Here is a 9,579-nt window from a genome sequence, read left to right as displayed (position 1 = left end):
GAGGGACCTAGAAAAACATAGGAAAGGCTGTATCTTTTCCTTACTGGAGCTAAAGTCACATGATAACTCTAAGTCTTCTACAAGCACTCACAAATATTTAATTTGTGTTTTCACTTATTATCATTAAAAATAGTTTTAGAAGACTGTGATTTTTTTTTCTGTCAGAGAGCATAATCTTCATCCAGCTTGCAGAGTCTCTCTTCCCAAGTGGAGCCCTTTACATTCCCACATGCCTTATACAAACAAAATTGCCAAGTCCTTGAAATGCTAATGTTAGTTCTTGCAATGGACTTGCTCCATATGTGCTAGAGAAGAAGCAATGAGTCATAGGGGAAACACAGGCTAAAGCAAAGCAGGCCCTTCACGTTTAATGCTACCATATACAGCATTTCAATTAGCTAATATTGATGCTCTAATTTTGTATGTTGGTGATCGCACGTGCAATACATAATAGCAAATTACTGCAATCGCCAACTGTTGAACAAGTGCTTCTGATTCACTAGCTACTCTTTGATCTAAAAATTGTGATTTCCTATTAACAGTTACGTACCATAAATATACAGTAATTTAAATGAGAAAGGAGGTAAGTTTACACAACACAAGAAAAAATAAGGCAAAGGAAAAGCCGCAGCAGTGAGTAATCATGTATGTAATGGCAGACTCCCTATTATGCTCTTTTCTTCCTTGCTCACTGTAAAAATCACAGGGGTTGTTACTGCTAAAGAGAATTTGACACTACAACAATCCCTCAGATCCCTGAGCTTTTCAGACTGCTCCCCTTTCCCAGTTTTCTTGATCTCAAAATGCATTGTGGGCACTGGACAGTCTATTGTTCATGAAGAGCTGTGCAGAGGATTTACATTGATATAGTCAGCGGGCCTGAGATGATACTCATAATTTAATTCTCATTTTTGCTAAGATTGTCTTACATCATCATAAACTAAGGCAGCATTAGCAGGCATCAGGTTCTCATAACTGCATAACTACCTGTTTTTTCTCTGGCTAAGAGTGATGAGAGAAACACCAAGAGAGAAAACAGAGTCAGATAGTAGCAGAGATAATCAATCTTAAACAAAGCTAAAGTATACATCAACTGTATCTTGATTAATTACTTTTTTGTTACTGTGCTCAGATGTCACAATGGCACCATACCATGAAGTAGTATACATACTAACCCAGCTTCTTTACCAAAAATAGATATGTTCCATTTAGTATTATAATGTGCTTTTTAATATCAGCACATGCAAATTGAAAGGCTATTTTCCTTTCTGGATTTAGAAATATCCATCATTGCTAAGCTCATAGCTGACTGTATTATCTCGTGTAGACAGCTGAGAATGTGAGAAGGTTCACTAAAAAGCATTTCACAAAAAAATTCTAATTCTCTTCAAAGGAAGGTTACTCCATACCAAGAAGCAGAGTCTATTAAAAGATGCTCAATAAGATACACTGCATGTTCTCCAAATGTCTGTTACAGATGGCTTTCTGTCTGTAACTGTGATTTGAAAAAATACTGATTTATGTTCCACGGAACACAGGGAAAAATACAGAAGGAAATTAGTGCCAGCCACTAGAAGGAAAAGACTCCACTAAGTAAATTGCAAAGCTTTAGGAAGAGCTCCTATTACTCGGGGTTGAAACTCTCCTAACATCCAGAGAAGAGGGTTGAATGATGTGCAACATGTCAACATGTCCTTATTTAGGGAGTGCTGCATTGGATGGGCTGCCAAACAAACTGAACCATGAGAAAAGTAGGTAAAAACGTTTAATGCTTTGGCTCAGAAGTCACATGTATGGAAAGCCCATAAACAAGCACTAACCACAACAAAACACTGCACACTGAGTGCCTGAGTAGCCCAGGCCATGGGCACTGAGAAATAACAGCATCCCAGGCTGCCTGCTCAAAGAATTTACTACACCTTTCCCAGGACTTCTTACTGCTCTTAAAAATGCCAGTTTTCTGGGTTGTATATGGAGGTATCAAATGCCAAAGCAAGATATATTTCCATGAATATGCCCTTCTTGACAGGCAACACTCATTCCCACTGCTCCCAAAATGTGCTGTAAAGGTAGTGCATTCTGCAACAGATCTAAGGAATTAACATTTTTGAAGATTTAATTCCACACAATCTTCTGAAAAATTCCCATCATCTCAGTGGACTCAGTAGACTGCAACAGAAAATTTACCATCCTGTAGTCTTCAGACATACAGCAGCTATAGGACCTTTTGTATGGGCCTCTTTTCAGTGCCCTAAACAATATCTCATCATGTTCAGCCGTGCAAATTTAATGGAATATATGGCCACATGAGAATAAATTTCAGCAACATCTTTCCACTGAAATAAAGGGTTCAAATTTTTATGGTGACACTCCTTTTTGATTTTCACCAGTGAAACTGATTTAAAATCCTTGTTATCAAAGCACTGATTTTTATAGAGGACCAAATAAAGGCTGTGCTAGAACATTCTGCCTTCACATCTTTGGGGCCTCCTGTCTGCAATGAGAAAAGCCAGCACCACTCAGTCAAGGCCTGCTCTATATATCAAGAACACAGTTACCAGTTATTCTCTGAAAATAAACAATTTGCTCACACCTCCAGACACTTATGGCCAAATGGACCAGTACAGGCCTTATCAGCTAATGCTTTTCAACTCTCTCAAAAAGTAGAGGTTTGGTGGCTTGGAATAAATGAATTAAACTAAAGTCCTCATTTTTATAATTTTTTTTTTAAATTGAAAAAATGAGAATTTGTCAAACTGCTACTGAAGTTGAATCCTGCAAAGATTATGGAACTGGGACTGACATCTGCAAAAGCAAGTCTGGTTTTATTGCACTCAGTTAACTGAAATATATAACTCACAGACCTATAAAATAGGCTACTTAGCTGGGAAACTAATGTATCTTCAGTGTTTGACATTTATATATAGATTTTCTTAAATCATTATTTGTTGTTATGGTCAGAACTGCTAAACAACACAATCCACCAACTCAGTCTGTAAGGACAAAATAAGTAGTGTCATTCAACACTCCATCAACACCCCTTCTACCAGATGCCTTCTCAATCTTCTCTTCATCATCCAAACTCAGCTGCAATACCTATCCCAAATACCACTTTTTTCAAATAAATTCCATAATATGGTATATAGGGTATAGATTTTCAGTTAGTTGAGAGCTCTGTGGCTGTTAAGAACTAGATGTATACACTGAAGTTAGGTGCAGGAGTTCCAGAGGATCCTGAGCCTGCAGCATCAGAGAGTTGGGTCACTTCTCCCAGTGCAGGATTTACACCAGTGAGGTCACTGGGTACTTAAAAGGAACCTGCACAGTCAGTTATAAATCAAGATGTTAATGTAAGGTGAATTAAGATTATATAATTGGGTTAACTGCTGATTTCCTTGATTATTTTTCTAAAGGTCATTGTTAAGGAAATAAATTTATGGAATGTGACCTCAGGTAGAAGGTTCATAATTTATATGAATTATTAAGTAGACTGATAATGCATACATCAAACAAGTAAAGACAGTCCTAGGAAAGAAAATAAGCTTCCAGATTAGGCACAATGTTTGTACATATTTCTGGATCCTGCAAGGCACCACACAGAACACTACATGAATTCATAAATAAACTTAAATGCTTGAAAGCAATTTGATGCAGCCACTCAATCATAAAGAGAATTATTTAGAGTTATTCACTGCTGCTGAACAATATACTTTTCATAAATTTTTAAGTGTAGTCAGCAGCTCACTATCTATAAAGCTGACTTGTTTTCAGCTCCTTAGAACTCTATCATTTTTAATAAATTAAGCTCCTATTTTCCAGACTCTTATTTGCTTTAGGGTAAATATTTTACAAAAATTTTACCAAAAAAAAAGATTTAGCCTTTATATATATATATTAAGTTTATATAACATTATGAAAAAAGTATGTTGTTGTGTTCATCTTAGTAGTTGCAAAGACTTTTAGCAATGCTTGCGTCCCCTGCTCTGGAGCAGCAAAGAACTTGGCAGGGAGATGGTGTACTAGGAGCTCTCTCTGTTGGGAATGTGACTTTTGCCAAATAAGTGAAAATGTATCCTAATTTGGCCAAGTCATAAACTGTAACAAACCATGCCTTTCATGTACCCATATATCCTGCTATACCTGCTGAATACATGCAGTTAAATTCTCTGATGACTCCATTTCAGTAGAAATGCCCAGATTCAGGGTAAAGCGCAAATTTATCTGCAATTTTTCTTCTGGACTTTTCTCGGGTCTTCCCAGACTGTCTCGGTCTGGAATCGGTGAAAGAAGCCTTTTCTCTGGTGCTGTCTGCACTTCCTGCTGGCCTTAGAACTTGTGGGAGAGAAAAGCCTCTGATTTACACACAGAATCAGCAAGGGTTGAACTTTAGTGGGAGAGAACAGAGAGTAGACTTCAACCGAGGAAACGAACTGACACTCAGCATGGAGGAGGAATAAAGGGACATCTGATGAGCAGCTGTGTTCCCTGAGAACCATCATGTTTGGGAAGGCAAAATAATAAAGGAGTGAGGAGGTGATCACTACATTGGAAGAGGCAACAGGAGAGGAACCAGAAAGGAAGGTGAGTCACCTTGAACCCACAACTTCAGGAAAAAGGCAAAATCCACGTAGATGACTAGAAAAGGCTGAACAAAAAGTTTGAGGACAAACAGTCCAGCAGCAAGGCTTCAATTCCAGAGAGAAGCCTGAGCCTCTCAGTTCATGCTCTGGGCTTTTGGAGGTACTTGACTGTGGTGAAACTCGTGATGTCAAGGCTGAGAATTCTGGGACAAGGAAAATAGAAATGCTTCATCAAAGGCATTATGATTGGGAATGGGTCTGAGGCTGAAGGCTCAAGAAGGAGGTTTGAAAGGTCTCCTGAGAAATACCATGTGCAACCTGAGATCACGCTGAAAATCAACACTGGACTCACAGAAGAAATGGGTTAAGGAGGTACGTATGGGGAAAGAGAAACTGTGCAACTGTGCCATTTAAAGTGGTATCAAAATATACCAAAACACAAATTAAGGTTTCACTGACACTGATTTCAGGCATATCCCGACTAGGGAGTCCTTGCTAGTAGTGGCTCCGGATGTGTGGCATTTGGCATTCCAGCCATCCCTAAAAAGTACCCAGATACCTAAACACGGCCACCAGCCCCTCACAGAGAAGTCACAAACGGGCCTAGGCTGAGGCTCCGTTCCTTTCGTTCGGGGCGCCGCTTCCCTCCGGAGCAGCAGCCGGGCCGGCGGCGGCGGGCGGGAGGTGCCGTGGGATGACGCCGGTGGGGTTGTCGCCGGCGGGACAGACAGGGGCTGCCACCGCCCCGGCACGTGCCCGGGCGGCGATATTCCCTTCGAGAGTTCCCGGCCGCTACCCGAGGCCGCCGGCGCGGCTCGGGGAAGGGGCTGCCCAGCAAACTTTGCCCGGAGCGCTCCCCTGAGCCCCAGCTCGCTGCAGCCGCTGACCTCCGTTACCGCACGTATCATTCGCAATTAGCGGTTTGATGTAATACGTGAGCGCATGGTTCGCATTACGGAAGAAATGACCTGATAATCGCCCGGCAGCGGCGCGCAGATGTGCTAAGTGACTCCGGTCCCGCTCCCGGTCCCGCTCCCCGGTGGCATCTCCCGCTCCCCGGCGCCTTCGCTGCTCCCCCGCGGGCAGCAGTGGCTCGGTGGCCCCGGGCTGGCAACTGCGGGGCACGTTGGAGCGCGGAGGCTTGGAGGGATAAATGTTGCTTTTGATCAAGGAGCTCTGAAAAGCAGTAAAATATGAGGAATTCTTTCTAATAACTGCCTGAAGTGTTTTATAAGTCGAGGAGATGAAATTTGGAAAGGGAAGAGGAATAGTGTCAAAGAGGGGGCAACGTCTAAAGTGAAAGGAGTGTGTATGTTCCGTGACCTCCGGCAGACGCCGACGCTGCTGTGTCCAGCTCCGCAGCCCCTCAGCCCCGCACTCCGCACCCCGCACCCGTCCCCTCACCCCCGCCCCGCACCCATCCACACCCCATCCCCCCCCACATCCGCCGCAGCAGCCCCAGCCGCGCTCCCCCCGGGAGGTGCGGGGGGCGGCCCCCGGGCTCTGATCCGTCACGGTCCGCTGCACCGACGGCCCGGGCTGACTGGGGCACTGCCAACGGTACCCCGAGGGAACGGGCGGGGAACGGTGAGGCTGTGGCTGCACTAAAATGTTAGCTGTAGAGCCGCCACAATCGCTTCTATAACCTGTCCCCATCCATTGATTTGCCAAGTCTCTGTGAATAACGGACTATAATTTCTTTATAAACGCATTTAATCATGAATCACCAAACAAGCGTTTCATTTTAAGCAGTTACAAAAGGACAATATCAAACTCGCTTGCAATATGAAACCTGAAAGAGCTGAAAGCTCCAGAGAGCCGAGGTTGGTTGCTTTTGCTTTCAGGCTGGCCAGCAGACGCAGTGGATCCAGTTGCTGGGGCTGTAGTGCTCTCCGAAGTTGCCCGCTTGCAGAGGGGTAACTGCTGTGGCTCTCTGTGCGCGCAGACACGTGAGTAAGAAACCTGGCCTTTCGGCATCAGCTTGTGTGTTGTCTCCGTGACTTAGTAAAGCCATTTATGCTGGAGTAGTAAGAGTTGGCAACACATCTTATGTGTTTTACCCTAATTTTAAATGAGTCAGGACGTTTTAAGTCCAGGGAAGGTCGCTGACGGATTTTCTTAGTCAAAAGATTGCAGCATTTCCCGTTAGCGTTATCTCTTGGAAATAGCATGAAGAGCACTACACAGCAGCTATTTAATTGACTGTCGTTTTATAGAAGTTCTATTTCCTTTGGCAAGTCCGTCACGTTCAGGAAGAGAACCCATGCCAGAACGTCTGTTTCCAGCCAGCTTTCATTAAAAAGAAGGGGGAAAAAAACCCACAAAAAACCCCAACCAACCAAAAAAAAACAACCAAAAAAAAAAAACCACCAAAACCAAAAAACCACCACACCAAAGCAACAGCAAGATTATAGGACCAAGGACCAAGATCAGTTTTGTGTCCAAGGTAGTTCAGCACTGTGTTTAAAACTTTAGGAATTATGCTTTGTAGTGGTATAGAAGTGACAGAATATGCGGGACTCAGTGGAAGACTGGACGATTTTCATGAAGCAACAGGATTTGGTACTCCAGCTAATGAGAAATAGCAGTTTGTATTATGTACGTCTGAGAAAGAGGCCTCCCGTGGTAGCAAACGGAGGGAGTTGAGTTGTTTGCAGTGGAGATAAGATCAAGGCCACAATAACCCACTGGCCAAGCTCTGTTACTCCTCCAGTGTGCCCGAATCTGGGTACACATCACCTGGGTACCACCTCAGGTGTGGTATATACGGGTGTACCCGCGATGCATTTAACTTACAGATCACCCTTGAAAATGGTGGGAAGAGTGGGTGAAAGCATATGCACAGCTTGGTTCTGGATCCGTTGTAGCTTTTTCTTTTCTAATTTTGTGTTGCAGTCCGAGTGGCGGCAGAGACTCGATTTTTTGATGAAATCCCCTTTGGTACTTCTCTAAGGAGGCTTGTCAGAAGGCAAGGCTTTAGGGAAATAGTTTCAAATAATCGAGACCTATTTACAGGCAACAGTCAGAGTGTGAGATCATCTCGTCCTCTCCTCTGCTCCCGGTGCTGGGCTGTACCCTGAGATGAGCTATTTTCAAAGCGAAGGTATGCAGAGCATTTTTGTAGTTACACGCAAAATACAGGGGTTTAAGAACAAAAGATTGTTCTGGACAGTTAAACTGGAATGAGTTGGAAGGATACTTTAGGAAGTGGTTTCTTGGACACTAATTAGGACCATTTGCTTGGGGTTGCCATTATTTCCTTTAAGACTGGAGGGCACAATAGATCAAATGATTTATATATCATTAACAATTCTTGTTAACCATAAGCATGGTTGGGCTTTTCCATACTGATTACTGAGTAATGCAATAAGGACTTGTTTTATTTCTTCTGCAGTGCCCATACGACCAAGTTAACGTGAAAGACCAGTCCAAAAGAAGCGCTTCAACTCTTTTCTTTTTTTTTTTTTTTTAATGTGTGAGTATTAACATTACATTCTGCGAGAGCGGCTGCGAAACCGAAGCTCATCATCTCTTTATGGCTGCCACTGCTGGGATACTGGCATTTGCTGTACCTATCCTGACTCACAGTGAATGCATTTTAATTGTCATAAAACACAAACTGAACCATATGTGAACGTGTGTTTTAGACGGCGCATCATTGATCCTCCTTTCCCTTTCTTTTGCGCTACGATTAATGGGTTACAATCCCTCAATACAATTATTTTCAGTTTAAAAGAAACTAAGAAATGGAGCATATACGATCAGTAAATCCCATAGGTGTATCTAACGTTACTTTTGTAAAGCAGCGGGACGACCAAGAGTTGTCGATGCCCCTGAGTTTCGGCCGTTGGGAGGGCGGGAGGGGCAGGGCGGGACGGCGTTGTGTGCTGTGCTGTGTGTCGCTGTGTGTGTGCTGTGCTGTGTGCTGTGCTGTGTGTGTGAGCACTACCGAGCCCGGCTGTCGCTCCTCACCGCAGAGGCGGATTCCCCGGGCGGCGGAGCGCTCCCGCCGCGTACCGGGAAAATCCGCCCTTTGGGATAAGCCCATCCCCTTCGACTGCTCCGGGGGATGCTCCGACGTCTCTGCGCAGTGAGCTTGGCCATACCTGAGCACCACGCTCCCGAGGGAGACCGGGGAAGCCGCCACCGGGTCTCCGGCCCCCCAGCCCCGGGAGATGATCCTACCGCCTTGGGGTAGGGCCGAGGCGGCTCCCTGACACACTTGCTACCGGATTAAATCCCCAGCACTGAGATGGGGATGGTAGGAAGAAAGGCTCCACGGAATGGTTTGGGTTCCTGAATAATTTAAATTCTTTGTATTTGACTGAACATCGGTCTGTTTGGTGTCCAAGTTTGTAAAAGCCTTTGAAAGACAAAAGAATTCTGTTTGCAAACATAATATGAAGTGTAACACACACCACAGATATTCATGAGCACCCAGGAGGTGCTGAGCACTCCTGGACGTTCGAGGCCCTTGCCAAGCGCTACAGCATCTTGTTTCATTAACACGGAGCCCTCCTTTATTTCCTGCTAAGTCACCGACATCCGGGCAGCTGTATTTATTGTTCTCTCGACTTCTCCAACAGATCTTCATTAAGGCTGAATGGCACTCACATAACATGTCCTATCATAGTGTCGATAAATTGCTGCACTCAGAAAATCCTAAACGAATCCCGAGCCCAGCCAGTGTCCCTCAGATGAAGCCGGTCTGCTCTCGCCGTGGACCACTCTGCCAGCGGGAGGACTCGCAGGCGGTAGTGACCTTCGGGACATCCCGATGCCTCGCAGCACCTCCGTCATGGACCTTGGCTGGGAGGGTTTGGGGTTTCTCAGAGGGGCTGTAGTAAACAGAAAGGCTTTTTTTGGTTGCTGGGGGTTTTTTCCCTTTCTTCATTTTAGTGGTTTCAAATGAAAGCCAGTTTCATTTAGACGGGAAACTATTGCCAGTTTCCTGGTGTCCCATTTTGATTCTTCCTCAACTTGGGTTGAACGAAATGTC

General features: G+C 44.4%; 1 long non-coding RNA gene across 1 annotated transcript; it reads left to right on the top strand.

Moving 5' to 3' along the window:
• The first annotated feature begins 6,237 nt into the window (after positions 1-6,237).
• Positions 6,238-8,283, top strand: LOC116791162. Its single transcript, XR_004358624.1, has 3 exons — positions 6,238-6,529; positions 7,596-7,683; positions 7,975-8,283. It is a non-coding gene; the product is annotated as an uncharacterized LOC116791162 (long non-coding RNA).
• Positions 8,284-9,579: the final 1,296 nt, after the last annotated feature.

The sequence above is a fragment of the Chiroxiphia lanceolata genome, chromosome 9 (assembly GCF_009829145.1).
Source record: "Chiroxiphia lanceolata isolate bChiLan1 chromosome 9, bChiLan1.pri, whole genome shotgun sequence".
Lineage (NCBI taxonomy): Eukaryota > Metazoa > Chordata > Aves > Passeriformes > Pipridae > Chiroxiphia > Chiroxiphia lanceolata.
The sequence above is the reverse complement of the archived record's forward strand: the minus strand, read 5'-3'. Positions and strand labels throughout refer to the sequence as shown.